This window comes from Pelodiscus sinensis, chromosome 14, assembly GCF_052426305.1.
Source record: "Pelodiscus sinensis isolate ZL-2025 chromosome 14, ASM5242630v1, whole genome shotgun sequence".
Lineage (NCBI taxonomy): Eukaryota > Metazoa > Chordata > Testudines > Trionychidae > Pelodiscus > Pelodiscus sinensis.
Genome location: NC_143065.1, coordinates 2,147,428 through 2,161,958, shown reverse-complemented (window position 1 = coordinate 2,161,958; position 14,531 = coordinate 2,147,428). Strand labels below are relative to the sequence as shown.

The window sequence follows — 14,531 nt, the reverse complement described above, 5'->3', positions numbered from 1 at the left end:
TCAGCTGAGTGTGAAGTTTGAAGCAAAAAGCGGGAAGGGACAAAACCCCTAATAAGGAGAAACTGAAGTTTGGACTCTTGACCATTTTCCCTGTAATCTTGGTACTTCTGTGGCCGCTCTGGAGAGATTCAAATACTGCACAGCTGATTGCTCACAGCTAGGATTTTTGTTTCTACTAGTGGTGCACATTTGTACATGCCTCAGTGCACATCAAATTTTTATTTTGCACATGGATGGAAAAGATTAGAGGGAATGTTGCTCTTGACTCTTTTCTAGGCATAGCCAAGAGATCCCCAGTGTTCAGTCTTGGTTAGTCCTGAAACAAATATAGAGCTTTCTTATTACGGAAGCTTCTACTGCTTTCTGAAACTTAAGATTGGAACTCATTTGTGTATATGTGTATTTATGTGCTTTAATCTTGTAAATAACTAATTTCCTTTCTAATATATCTTTAGATAGTTTATTACAGAATTGCCTGCAAGCATCATCTTTAGTGTGAAATCCAAGGAACAACTGGCTTGCAGTCATTGACTGGTCTTTTGGGAGTATGAGTAATCTGATTTTTACTGCATTCTGCTACAAAGACCTTTTACATCTGCACTTGAAAGGGAATCCTCTGAACTGTCATTCATGTTAAAATTCGACACTTACCAACAGGGACTTAACAAGTCTTTGAACTTTCTCACCCATTACCAAGACAGTTTCCCCAATTATCACCTGTAATACCATTAACTCACAAACATCCCACTCTCCCTACCTTTAATATCAGCAATTCACAGACACTTACCTTCCTTCCTCCCCCTTCCCACCCCCCCGCATCCCCCTTCTGTTCTGCAATGTGATTTGTCCTTTTCATATTTGTTCATTTTTTTAAATTCTATCCTTTGGTATATATGGTTGTGACTACTTTCTTCCACTATTTGATCTGAGGAAGTGGGTCTGGCCCACGAAAGCTCATCACCTAATAAACCATCTTGTTAGTCTTTAAAGTGCTATATTGTCCTGCATTTTGCTTCAACTACCCCAGACTAACACGGCTACATTTCTATCACTGATTTTTACTGTGATTCATGATGGAAGGGAATCATCTATCACAAAGGTAAGCTTGCTTAGGTGACAAGATAGATCGAAGTACCCAAAGAGGCTCATCTATAGGACTCCATGTGCCTGAGGAGTTTATACTTAATACTTGGTTGGTGAAATCTAAGTATAGAACTCTCAGTCAATTTGGGGCATTTGCTCTGCTTCTTAACCGTTTGCTTTGAGGGTGGTAATCATGCTCCTGAGTCGCCTTAGGGGTGTTTGACACTCGCCTTTTGCAAAAAGGAACAATTACCCTTTCAAAAGAAACAATGATACTTATTATAGTACAAACCCACCAAGCAGAACAAGCATTTATCAAAGCCCAGTCTGCTTTCATTAAAAGGACCTCCCTAGAACCCTCTCCGTAATAACAGGGTGATCATCGGAGGTAAAATAATTACCAAAGAAAACTGTTGCCATGACAATAAGAGCAACAGTGACTCTCCCCCAAGTACAGGAATGAATTGGAGGGACTGAGTGGTGAGTGGCTGGTAGTCCCTAATGTCACCACCTAGCCAGCAGCATCCAAACACAAAACACACATAGGAGATAATTTCACACACAGGTATTAATTATGCAGGTATTAATTAGTGGCTGAAATTTGGTTGAATGCCCCCATGGCATTTTCACAGAAAGGGTTAAAACAAGTGAGATACTGAAGTAAGAACCCTGTAAAAGAGAAAATTCTGATTCAAGCATAATTGCAAGGCCATATTAAAGTCTAGATTTTATAAGTATATTTTATTCTACCAAAACAAAGAGTGAAGGGGAAAAACAGGTGTATCGGTAATTTTCTTCATAGATCAAAAACATTTTTAAAAAATTACAGGAATATTCAAAGAGAAACAAATAACTACATTAGCACTTTAATTACAGTCTGTTGTATCAGGTAGCTGTTTAAGATCCTAATTTACCAGAAAAGCTTCATTAAATTCCTACGTCTTGTATATGTCAAAAAGGAGTATTTCTCTGGGATGAAAGTTGGTTGCAAAGTCTTTCAATTTATTTCTAACACGTGATAAATGATGTGAAAGAGAAAACATTATTTTAAGGAACTGGAGCAAATACTTTATTTCAAAGCCTTTGTCACAAAACCAAAGATGAAGCTGTAAGAGGCACATAATGTACATGCACATTACAGATAATTAATTATCTTTTCAGATCTGCAGAATCTGGACATAAGTGGATTGTGTATTTGGCACATGTGAACTAAAGTAACCTTTTAAAAACCTTAACCTAATTCAGTATCAGGAGAGTTTCACTAAAATGAAAGGCCACAAAAAAAAGCATCCTGGAAAAATGTATACTTCATTTTCATCCTATTTATATGGAGGAACCATCTTTACTCCCTCCTTTTCTTGTGACTCGTGGAATGAGGTGTAACAGTTAATTCGAACTAAGGACTTAGTTCGAAATAACGTTTAACTGCCACGTGTAGCCGCGGGCAGTTAGTTCGGACTAGGGGGATTTAAAAATGGCACCCAGATGGGAAGATGCAAATAAAGCCCGGGATATTTAAATCCCGGGCTTCATTTGCGATTTCAAATGCCTACATTAGCCTCCCTAGTTCGAACTAGGGAGCTAGTGTAGACATACCCTAATAGTGTATCAGCTGTTCTATCTTCTTGCAAATGTAGACGGTTTCCTTCAGTAATTTTTCAGTGCTCTATCCAAACTAATTTAGAATGCCCAAAACAATTATTTCCATTATATAAAGACATTTACTTATTAAAAGACATTTACTGAAAAATCAGGTCCCCAAACTGTACATGATTCAGTGTTGACTTTGGCTGGTGTCTGGGTCTAACACACATCTGAGGCAAGATGTAAAATTTTTCAATCAATGACTGTATACTAAAGGAAAAAGTCAAAATCTGATATACAGTAAGATTTTCCTTTACTCTCTCATGATTAGAAAAAGTTACCTGCTCTTCTGCATTTTCCTTGGCATCTCTATTCACCGAGGCAGTTACCTTAGAATGGGAACCACTGTGTCTCTGGAAAGCTAGGATTGTAAAATCTGGTGCTGTCTCTTTGAATCATCAAGCAAAAGGCATAACCCTTTCTTAAGGAAAACAATTGTAGGGTGGTGCTGGGACAATTTGTATGGGGGAGGGGGAAGGTGCTAAGGGTGAGGGTGCTAAGAGCTACTGGACCAAACTGTGAACCCTCTATATAATGGATCACATTAAGTCAGGAGATGCTATTTATGCAAATTTTATGCATTTCTAGTGAATGCCTTCATTTCATTACAGCTGCTCATGAAAAAGGGAAACCAGACACCACCTACTCCCTCAGGTCGTGTCTACACTAGTAAATTATTTTGAAAGTAAAATTGACTTAACTCCCAATTTAACAAAATCAAAATATCATCTCCCCACTATGGGGAAGCATAAAAATTAGTCAGAATTATTTCGAAATAGCGCCTTTACACTGATTGAAGCCTGCCCCGGACTTAGGGCCCCTGGAAGCCCTCTGGGAGGGCACTAGGAGGGCGAACATTTCCTGTGGCTGCTTGGCCAGACAAGCTGCACATGTGCGTTCAAGGACTCCTCTCTACAGCCATGTCTCACACGCCACTCGTCCACTGCCTCCCCCCTTTGTGGGACACAAAACAGACGCAGTGATAACCTGCAGGACGATCCCCAGTGTGGACACTCTTGCTGCTGCGCATGTCCCTCAATGCTTGGGACACTGTGGAATGCCACTTCTGGTGGTGGGAGATGAATACGGAGTAGTGAGACCGTATTGTCCTGCAGCAATGGGACGACCAGCACCTCCTCAAGGTCTGCATGTGGCTTGCCCCTGCACTCATGTGACAGGACACCCGACTGTGACTCGCCATCCCCCTGCAGAAGTGCGTCACCATCACCTTCTGGAAGCTCACCATGCCAGACAGCTACAGCTCTCTCAGGAACCATTTTGATGTGGGGAAATCCAGAGCCAGGGCCATAAACCACATGCTATTATGGAGGGTTGTCACTCTGGGCAACATGGACAGCATTGTGGATGGGCTTTCCCAACTGCATAGTCGGCATACACATTCCCATTCTGGCCCCAACCACCAACGGCTCAGTCTACACCATCAGGAAGGGGTACTTCTCCATGGTGCTACAGGCCCTTGTAGATCACAAGGGATGCTTCACTGACATCAATGTGGGCTGGTCAGGGAAGGAACCCCCATTTATTATGGGGATATACAACAGGGGAGAGACTCGGTAAAGAATTTGGAAAGGAGAAGAGGCCTAGGTCTGGAACTTGAACTGGTGCTTGTCTCCTGGTGGTCAGGAAGCTTCAGCTGCCTGAAAGGTCCCACTGCCCCATGTTCTGGGGTCCCGGCGGCCTCTGTGGGGGCTAAGAGGGGAAGCGATGGGGGATAGGTAGGGGGGTGGCTGGTGGCCCACTCCATGCATGATGCCATGTGCTCCATCAGTGAGATGATGCAGGAGTACATGGTATTGTACTGGCTCACCAGCTGGTCCCATGTAGCCTTCCATTGTTCCCGGTCAGCCAGGGTACTCCTCTTCGTCGGGTCGACACTCCTCCTGGTTGGCGGCCCACTCCTGGTACTCCTCCTCGAGCCCTTGGACAAGGGACTGCACACATGCCATCTACTTCCGCAGAAGGTCTTTGAAGGTTCTTTTGCTCCTGCAAATCCTATGGAGTCAGGTAGATGGTGCGGGAGGTGCCAAGGTCACAGCTGGTCTGAAGGTCTCAGTTCAGATGACTGCGATATGCTTCGAGCAAGGCCATATATTGCCTAGACAGAGGGTACTTTCCTGCAGGGGCACAGACATCCCAAGGGAGCATCACTACACCCATGTCCCAGGACAAGAAGGCATCGGAAGGAGCTGGCCAGATCAGAAGCCTGTGGGCAGGAGGACAGGATGGTGCGGCTTGGCTTCCTTCTGCATCTTACACATGCCAGGTCCAGCACTGACGGTGTCCTGCAAAGAGAGAATTTCTGTCCCTGCTCATTGGAGGATGGGGATGGGGGTTAGGAGAGGTGTGTGTGAGTGGCAGACGCCACTTGCTGGAAAGAATGGTACTGGGGTCTCCTCTTCTTTCTCCCACTGCCAGGTCCCCATGCATGGGATCAGTCTCCACCACATTGCTGTGCTTGATCAGAGCAGGGACAACAATGGGAGGGGAGATGTCCAGCCCCTCTGAACTGCTTGTAGTAGCAGCAACTATGCAGTGCCACCCTGGGGCATCCACTCTGCTCCCTAGCTTGCGGTAGGCCTGCTCTTTAATCTTCATGTGGACCTGGTCCAGGGTCTGGGCGTGGCCTTTGTTGGCCAGACTGGCGGCCATCCATCCATACATCTCTGCATTAATTTTTCTGGTGTGGAGATCCTGGAGGTTGGTCTCCTCCCTAGCTCTCAATGAGACCCAGGATCTCCACACCAGTCAAAGCCAGAACTCTTCTGCATCCCTGGCAAGTGGCAGCCTAGGGAGTGACAGGAGTGCTGGCAGCTGTGGGAGGCTCTGAGGGAGCACTGGGGTCTGTCATGGCTCCCTCGCTGGCTGCTGTTTTGCACATGACTCTCACTGTTCTCCAACGTGCGAGAATCCATTCTCCTGCTGCTGGGTGTTTTAAGCTCTGCAGGAGAAGGGGAGTAGTGGAGATGCCCGGTGTGGCCAGAATGGTCAGAACTGCAGATGTGAGAGGCCTCCAGAGGCCAATTATTTCAAATTAGCAGTAGTGGCGTATCCACACAAGTGCTAGTTCAAAATAACGATTTTGAAATTAGCATTATCCCCTGAGGAAAACGGGAATACAGATTTTTAAATAACCAGCCCATTATTTCAAAATAATGGGCTTGATAGTGTGGACGCTCTGCTTATTAATTCAACCTAAAGGGGGTTATTTTGAAATAACTCCCTAGTGTAAACCAGGGTTTAGAGCCTTCTTCATTTTAATCTGCAAACAAAAACACAAAATGACTAAACAATGACCTGGCTTCAGCAACACTATCACAACTCAATACTTAACAGAGATATGCCTGAGTTTTAATTGAGGTCCAAATCTCAACAGTCACAAAATAAAGCAGTATCTGGATCCATGATTTTGGTTCCCACTATTGGAGAGTCAGTGGTTTGGTCCTTAGACCTGGATATAAACTTCCCAAAATTTCAGGATGTTCAGATCTAAATTTACTCAATACCTGTATTTCATACTCCTTTACCATAACTGTTCCATTAACTATATAGAATTTATAGTTCTAGATTAACTGTGTGTATCTAGCTGATTTATTACTGGTAGTATCTACTTTCAAGTTCATGTGCCTTGTCATTACTTTTTTCTATAAGATTTACTGCTTGTGTAACTTGCATCTACTTTCTACTTGTAACATCGAATGTATTTAGTTTTATTTACTAATGAAGGGTCTGGACCTCATCTTTGCCTTTTCAAATGTAAATCAGAGGCCATCATTACTTCTTTAATAAAACATGCTACATAACAACAGTAAGAAATGTGTTCAGAATACTAACTATTGCATTGGACTTTGGTTTTGGTACCCTTGCTACCCCCAGTGAGCAGGACAGCATGATTCTAGGTGCACTACTGTAAGGGAAAATATCAAGTACGATGTGTACAAGTATGTCTGTGGTGAATTGCAAAGTGGGAATTTCAATGTTGCTATCAATCACAGGCGTGTAGTGTATCTTCAAACACTGACCAGATAGACACTGAAATTTATGCAGACCCATAATTAAATGAAGGAAACCCCCACTAGTTTGTTACATTCCTTTAGCAGGAACAATAAAGGAAGCTGGAGAGCTGCCAGATCTCACACAGACCTGCTGCTCACTCTGCCCACAACACACTTCAGCTTTATTAAATGCAGCTGTTTACTCTGCTCCTCTATCTTGATTAACTTATAAAAAAGACATGAAGAGGAAAAAGATGATAGTGAAGCCTAAAAGGATTCTCAGAATTCTATTCATGTCTTTTTGAAAAGCATCACACCATATAACACACACTCCGAACTACACACATTTTTATCTAAAGTAATGTAAAACATTGTAAACCCCACAGTGATTCCTTTAGCAGCTACTAAGGACATGGCACCATGGAGCAATGAGTGGGAAGATTGAGGAAGACTGTCCAAGATTATTCAAGAAAGACTTTGACACCCTAGAAAGGGAAAACACATATAGCTACCCTGTAGAAAGGCTGAGTCACGAAGAAGATGCAGCTCATGGAATGAGAAAGGGGCTGCAGACCCAAAAAGAGAGACAGAAAGACATGGTGCAAGTGCAGAAGGAGGCATCGACCTCACAAGCTATACCCGAGAGTGCTATCCTAGTGGTTAATGCAGCATCCTGTCACAAAGTCATAGATAATGTGGGCATGTTGCTGATACAAGGGGAGTTTGACTGGACGGACAACTGCACCCGACACAATGGGCAGGATGAGACACTCATGAAGAGGCTGACACGCAACAAAGAGGAACCAAATGACACAGATCCTACAGGACCAGCAACAAGGGTGGGAGGTGGAGAAATGCTTCTAGAACTATGTGCTGAAGAATAACTATATTTGCTCAAGATGCTCTAGGAGGTAAGCAGAGGTCAGAGAAGCTGCAGCAAGAAAGAGGCACCAGGAACAGAAGGCCAGAAGCCTGAGCAAGGCAAGGTTACACCAGTGCGCAAAGGGGACACCTCAGGAGAGTGCACTGCTATTGGGAGGAGAAGAAGTCTAGCCCTAAGGGAAAGGAAGCAGGAAAGCCTCAAGGTGTCCAACCCATGAAGAAAACCGGAAGGCGGGGATGCTTGTTTCGCCTCTGGAGAACCAAGACACATGAGGAGATAGTGCTTTCACAGAAAAGGCCCAGGGAAGGGTACAGTCCTAATGGGGAACACGAAAAAACAGACAATCCTGGAGAAGGGCAACAAAGGGTCAAAAGGATGTGCCATTTGCCCAGAGCAGGTGCACTAAAATGGTGGAGAAGACTTAAGGAGCCAAAAATGTCAGAAATATGTTAGCTAAGTGCAGGACTTAATATCATTGCTAGGTAAATGGTAAAATACTGTATGTAGCAACATGGAATCTAATGACATTACAAAAATAACTATGTATTTAAGAAATCATTTAAGTATAGTTTATATTAATGGAGAGTTAATAATTACTGGCAGAGCTCAAACAAGGCCAAATCAAGAAGACAAGAAACACCTCTCCAAAAATTATTATAAGCATCAACAACTTTTCAGTTACTTAAGCTAAAGACAGCGAGGGTTATTTAAAAGCTATTTTGAGAATAAAAAAATGATGCCATGCTATGTTACGCTATAGACTGGAGTGTTTGGACTTTCTGTTTCCTGATGAACTCCAATAAAACTGAAGGGATATCTCAGAAAAAACAAACTCAATACAGTAAAAAGAAAAGTTAAACTCTAAGCTTGAAAAGTTATCTGGGATCTTCCCACCAGGAGAACAGAGCCAATGAGGCTGAGTCTAGACTGCAAGCCTCTTTTGAAAGAGAGCAACCAAGGCAATCTGGATGCTCTCTTTTGAAAAAGCACAGTTTGCATTACATAGCGCCTTTTTTGAAAGAGCACGTTCGAAAAAAGGTGTTCTTCTTCGTAAAACGAGGTTTTCTGCGGTCGAAAAAACTGCCACATCCTTTCGATTTACTTTCGAAAGAACTCAGCAGAAGTCTAGATGCAGGAGAAGTTTTTTTTAAAAAAGGCCACTTTTTTTAAAAAAAAACCCTGTAATGTAGACACACCACAGCAACACTGAACATGAACATTGAAATGAATACTGTGTAAGCACTTCAAAAGGGACTTATTGTTGAAGCAAGAATAAAGAAGACTTTTTCCTGTTGACAGAGAAACTTTGTGTTCCTGGAAAAAAGGGAATGATTTCTTGACTGTCCTGTACAGCCTTCATACCTTCAAGAGAGCTCTAAAGGGGAGGCTACCAGGAAAGGACCTATACCAGAGTTAACGTCTATGAAAGGGCAACGAGTAGTCCTGTTGATCTTAGAGAGAAAGGAATTTTATATATAAAACCATGATTTTTGTGGGAAAATCTCACTTCTGCAGCTCTTCTGAAGAAGTGGGATTTGCCCACGAAAGCTCACAATACTGTAATACATTTTTGTTAGTCTTTAAAGTTTCAGACTAACACGGTTACCCCTCTGAGTCTTCTATGAAAGGAATATTATTATCTTTTATTCTATTGAATGTGGGGGATGGAACTGAAACCTCTCTCTTGATCCTGATGAAGCAGAAGAAATGTTGAAAAATTTCCTAGATGACGCTTAGTGCCAATAATGATTAGAGCTTTAGTCTTCCTTTCAGGACTTGTATAGGGTTAGTGGACTTAATTAAGGCCTTGTCTATATTTACCTGGAGATAAATGTTCTGGAGATCGATTTTCTCGGGTTTCATTTTGCGGGTCTAGTAAGGACCCAGAAAAATTGACCACTGATGGCTCCTCCATGGATTCCAGTACTCCACAGGGTTGTGAGGAGTGAGCGAAGTCAATGGGATATTTCTCTTCCTCCTGCAGTAGGGACATTGCTGTAGATCAAGCTAAGGTATGTCAATTTCAGCTGAGCTACTCATGTATCTGGAGTTGAATACCTTAGTTCAGCTTTCTCTCCCAGTGTAGACCTGGCTTCAGGTGGAGAAATTATATGTTTCTATTGAACATACTTAATTCAATTTCTCTTTTCATGGAACATGAACTTCTCTATATCACATTCACTTTAATGAACAGAACTAGCAACTCATCTCTTAGGTCACATCTTCAGTGCTAAGAAAAGGTGTGCTTTTACCTCAGCCTAACTAACATATATAAGCTATTTCAAAGCAAACTCACACTGGAGACAAGGCCCTTTAGTTCTACCATGGAAGTGGTAGAGGTGTGTTCAACCAGAATCAGTTGAATTGTCCTGACCTCACTTAATTTAGCTGGTGATAAAATTAAAGCACGTTGGCTCCACTGTGTTTTACCTTGGGATCACTCACGAGTGTAAGTCACCCTTTTTTACCAGTGAAGACAACTCTCCAATCACAGTTTCCACCCTCACTCCAGCCTCAGATAACAGCAGTACAGATGGATCTTTATTGGTTCTGAATGCGTATGATCAGTTTGAGTTTTATTATACAAAGGATTTAATCTATTCTTCCTCGGTAGCTCACATTTCTGTTACTATTGCTGTGCTGATAATAAAATGAAGTGATACAGTTTCACAGACAGGAGGTAATCAGATTAAAGCAGCATACACACTTTTAACACATTTGTGCTGCTTTAGTATTGTATCAAATAAATTCCAAGAACATTTGAAGGAAGTGTCTGAGTGTTATAGAGTAGGCTTAATCCAGCCTCCCCAAAAGAGTGCAGTTTAATTTTGGGCACCATTGATTAGGGAATTACAAAAAACATTCGTTTAAGTTTCTATATTACTAACATAGCTGCCTTGGGAATAGCTAAGAATGGAAAGAGAATCCTTCAACAACTGCATTCTTTCACATTCGCTTGACTTTCCTTCATAATCCACTTTTTTCTGAAAGGATAAAGTTAAAGTTTCTACGTGTCTATTTTATAAGTTGTGTTTTTTTAAAACTGTTTTATAATCTATTTTATGTAATATTTCTATTGTAACATGGAATAGGAAGATATTGTTTAAAGGGATAAGCCTTACTTTAGTCATATAGAACAAATATGCTCAAATATGCTCAATGTAATTCAATCTGTGGCAACATGTGGCCAGCTTGGCAAGTCCTGTGCCATACTGCAGGAGCCAATGGAGCCATGGCAGACCCTAGTGCTCTCTCTGAGGCCCCCCACAACTGCCAGTACTCCTGCAGCACCTATCCTGCATACTGAACACACTTTATCTTCCTTATTATGTCCACATATACAAACATAGAAATGGAAATTCATTCCCTCATTCTCCCACAGCTGCCAGCACTCTGCAGCACCCTCGGCTGCCACTGGACAAGGGCACAGGATAGCATCAGCCTAGACTGGTGTGGAGGTCCTGGACCTCATCGAGGTCTGGGGCAAGGAGACCAACCTCCAAGATCTCTGCACTGGAAAGCAATATGCCAATGTCTACAGCTGGATGGCCACCAGCCTAGCCGGAAAAGAACACGCCTGAATTCTTGACAAGGTCTGAATGAAAATCAAGGAGCTCCAGCATGCCTACAACAAAGCCAGGGAGCAGAGAGGATGCTCTGGGGCACCTCATCTCACACATGCCACTACTATGAGCAGCTCGATGCCATCCTGGGATGGAGACTGGTCACCTCCCCCCGATCATTGTTGAGTCCAGCCAGACCATGCCTGGCATCTGCCTCCACGAAGGCAGGGAGGAGGAGAAGGAGCAGGACAGCCAGGCAACCATGCCCACAAGCCAGGAACTGCTACTCACCCTGCAGCCAGTTCCCCCGAACCAGGATGTCTCCCAAGGGTTGGATGAACCCAGGGAAGGCACTTCAGGTAGTTCTATAACTTTCCCTATACACACGCGGGGCAGTGACAGCCTGTGAGGGGCTGCATGCTCCTTGTTTGGGCTACTCAACCTGAGGACCACACAACAGCCTGTGCATCTGGGTGGGATAGAGAAAAAAGGGATAGATAAAAAGACAGAAAATACCTTAATGCCTCTATATAAAACCATGGTACGCCCACATCTTGAATACTACATACAGATGTGGTCACTTCACCTCAAAAAAGATATATTGGCATTGGAAAAGGTTCAGAAAAGGGCAACAAAAATGGCTAGGGGTTTGCAATTGGTCCCATATAAAGAGATTAAAAAGACAGGGACTTTTCAGCTTAGAAAAGAGGAGACTAAGCAGGGATATGATAGAGGTCTATAAAATCACGACTGGTGTGGAAAAAGCGAACAAGGAAAAAATATTTACTTATTCCCACAATATAAGAACTAGGGTCACCAAATGAAATTAATAGTTAGGTTTAAAACAAACAAAAAGCAACTTTTTTAACTCAGCACACAGCCAACCTCTGGAACTCCTTGCCAGAGGATGTGGTGAAGGCTAGGACATTAACAGGGTTAAAAAAAGAGCTAGATAGAGTCATGGAGGTTAGGTCCATCAATGGCTATTAGCCAGGATAGGTAGGAATGGTGTCCCTATCCTCTGTTTGTCTACAAATGGGTGACAGGGAATGGATCACGTGAGGTTTACTTGTTGTGTTCTCTCCCTCTGCGGCACCTGGTATTAGCCAATGTTGGATACTGGGCTAGATGTACTGTTAGTCTGATCCAGTATGGTCATTCTTATGTTCTTATATGCACATGGAGTGCCAGGCCGGAGCACTCAGCCCCATGATGCTCTCATGCAGGAACCTGTTGCTCCTTCTCACAAGGTTCCTGGAGAGGCCTTCCATATTCTGTGGTAGGACACCTTCCTAGACAAGCCACCACTAAGGAGGATGGGATCACGGAACCACACATCCCACACTTGGGCAGCATCCTCTGCCAGTCAAATGTGGCAAAGCAGAGGAGACCAATCCCCTGCATGAGAACATGCCGGGGGGAAAGAGGAGAGGACCCCAGTAGCACGCTCTCCAGTAAGTCGGCAAGTGGTCTCTACACACACATCTGCCCCTATAAACAGCCCCCTCCTCCAAGAGGCAGGGAAAGAAATTCTCTCTTTGAGGGATGCCGCCAGAGCCAGACTGGCATTTGCGGGATGCAGAAGAAAGCCGAGTCTCCCTGTCCCCTTCCTCACCTGCAGGCCCCTTTCCCACTTTCCCATATCTGCTTGTCCCCAGGCTGTGCATATAGTGATGCTCTCCTGGGATGTTCATGCCCTGCAGGAAAGTGCCTGCTGTCTAAGCAACACATGGAGTATCCAGGTGTGTCCTCAGTCAAGGGGCCATTGTGTGCTCCTTGGGTTCCAATCAGCAACCCTTAAGAGCCATTGTCCATGAAGCATTGAGCAACTGCCCCTCATAGTAGAAAACATTTAAAATATAAATACAAAGCCCATATTTATAACGTACAAGTACACGGTGTAGCCTAGACAGAAGTAGCACAGCATAAGCTTTGATTTGACACCTCACATAGCCCACTTTACACACCAGTGAGTGCAACGGTGATCTGCCTGCTCACACTGAGGGTATGTCTACACTACCACCCTAGTTCGAACTAGGGTGGTTAATGTAGTCACACGAACTTGCAAATGAAGCCCGGGATTTGAATTTCCCGGGCTTTATTTGCATGTTGTCGGGTGCCACCATTTTTAAATGTCCTCTAGTGCGGACTCCGTGCCCGCGGCTACACGCGGCACGAACTAGATAGGCTTCCTATTCTGAACTATCTAGTTCGTGCCGCGTGTAGCCGCGGGCACGGAGTCCGCCCTAGCGGACATTTAAAAATGGCAGTGCCTGGCAACATGCAATTGAAGCCTGGGAAATTCAAATCCCGGGCTTCATTTGCAAGTTCGTATGACTACATTGACCACCCTAGTTCGAACTAGGGTGGTAGTGTAGACATACCCTAAAATCCAATAATGTGACATGACAGTGAGGACGAGCCACTCGCGGTGCTTCAGGAAGGTGGCCTTCCACATGTGGAAGTTCTGCAGCCACTGCTTGTCATCCCATCACTGCAGGATGATGCAGTCCCACCCATCCAAACTGGTCTCCCTCCACCAGAAGCAGCATTCAACGGGGTGCAGGGGACTGAGGATCATTTTCTTTGCCTCTGTATTCACGGACAAGGTCGGCTCCTGGACTAATGCACTAAGTGAAACAAGATGGAATGAAGATGGACAGCCCTTGGTGGGTAGAGAACAGGCTAGGAACTATTTAGAAAAGCTAAATGTACACAAATCCATGGGTCCGGACTTAATGCATCTGAGGGTACTGAGGGAGTTGGCAAATGTTATTGAGGAGCCTTTGGCCATTATCTTTGAAAAGTCATGGAGATTGGGAGAGATCCCGGATGATTGAAAAAAGGCAAATGTAGTGCCCATCTTCAAAAAAGGGAAGAAGGACGATCCTGGGAACTATAGGCAGGTCAGTCTTACCTCGGTTCCTGGAAAAATCATGGAAGGGATCCTTAAGGAATCCATTTTGAGGCACTTGGATGAGAGGAAAGTGATTAGGAATAGTCAGCATGGATTCACAAAGGGAAAGTCGTGCCTGACCAATCTGATTAGCTTCTATGATGAGGTAACTGGCTCTGTGAACATGGGAAAGTCAGTGGATGTGATATACCTTGACTTTAGCAAGGCTTTTGATACGGTCTCCCACAATATTCTTGCCAGCAAGCTAAGGGAATGTGGATTGGATAAATGGACGGTAAGATGGATAGAAAGCTGGCTAGAAGGGCGGGCCCAGTGGGTAGTGATCAACAGCTTGGTGTCAGGATGGCGGTCAGTTTCTAGCGGAGTGCCCCAAGGTTCGGTTCTAGGTCCGGTTTTGTTCAATATCTTTATTAATAACCTTTATTAAT

General features: G+C 43.8%; 1 protein-coding gene across 2 annotated transcripts in view; it reads right to left on the bottom strand.

The window, feature by feature from the left end:
• Nucleotides 1–14,531, bottom strand: part of ENTREP2 (endosomal transmembrane epsin interactor 2) — a 349,968-nt gene that overhangs the window by 136,931 nt on the left and 198,506 nt on the right. The window lies entirely within an intron of this gene.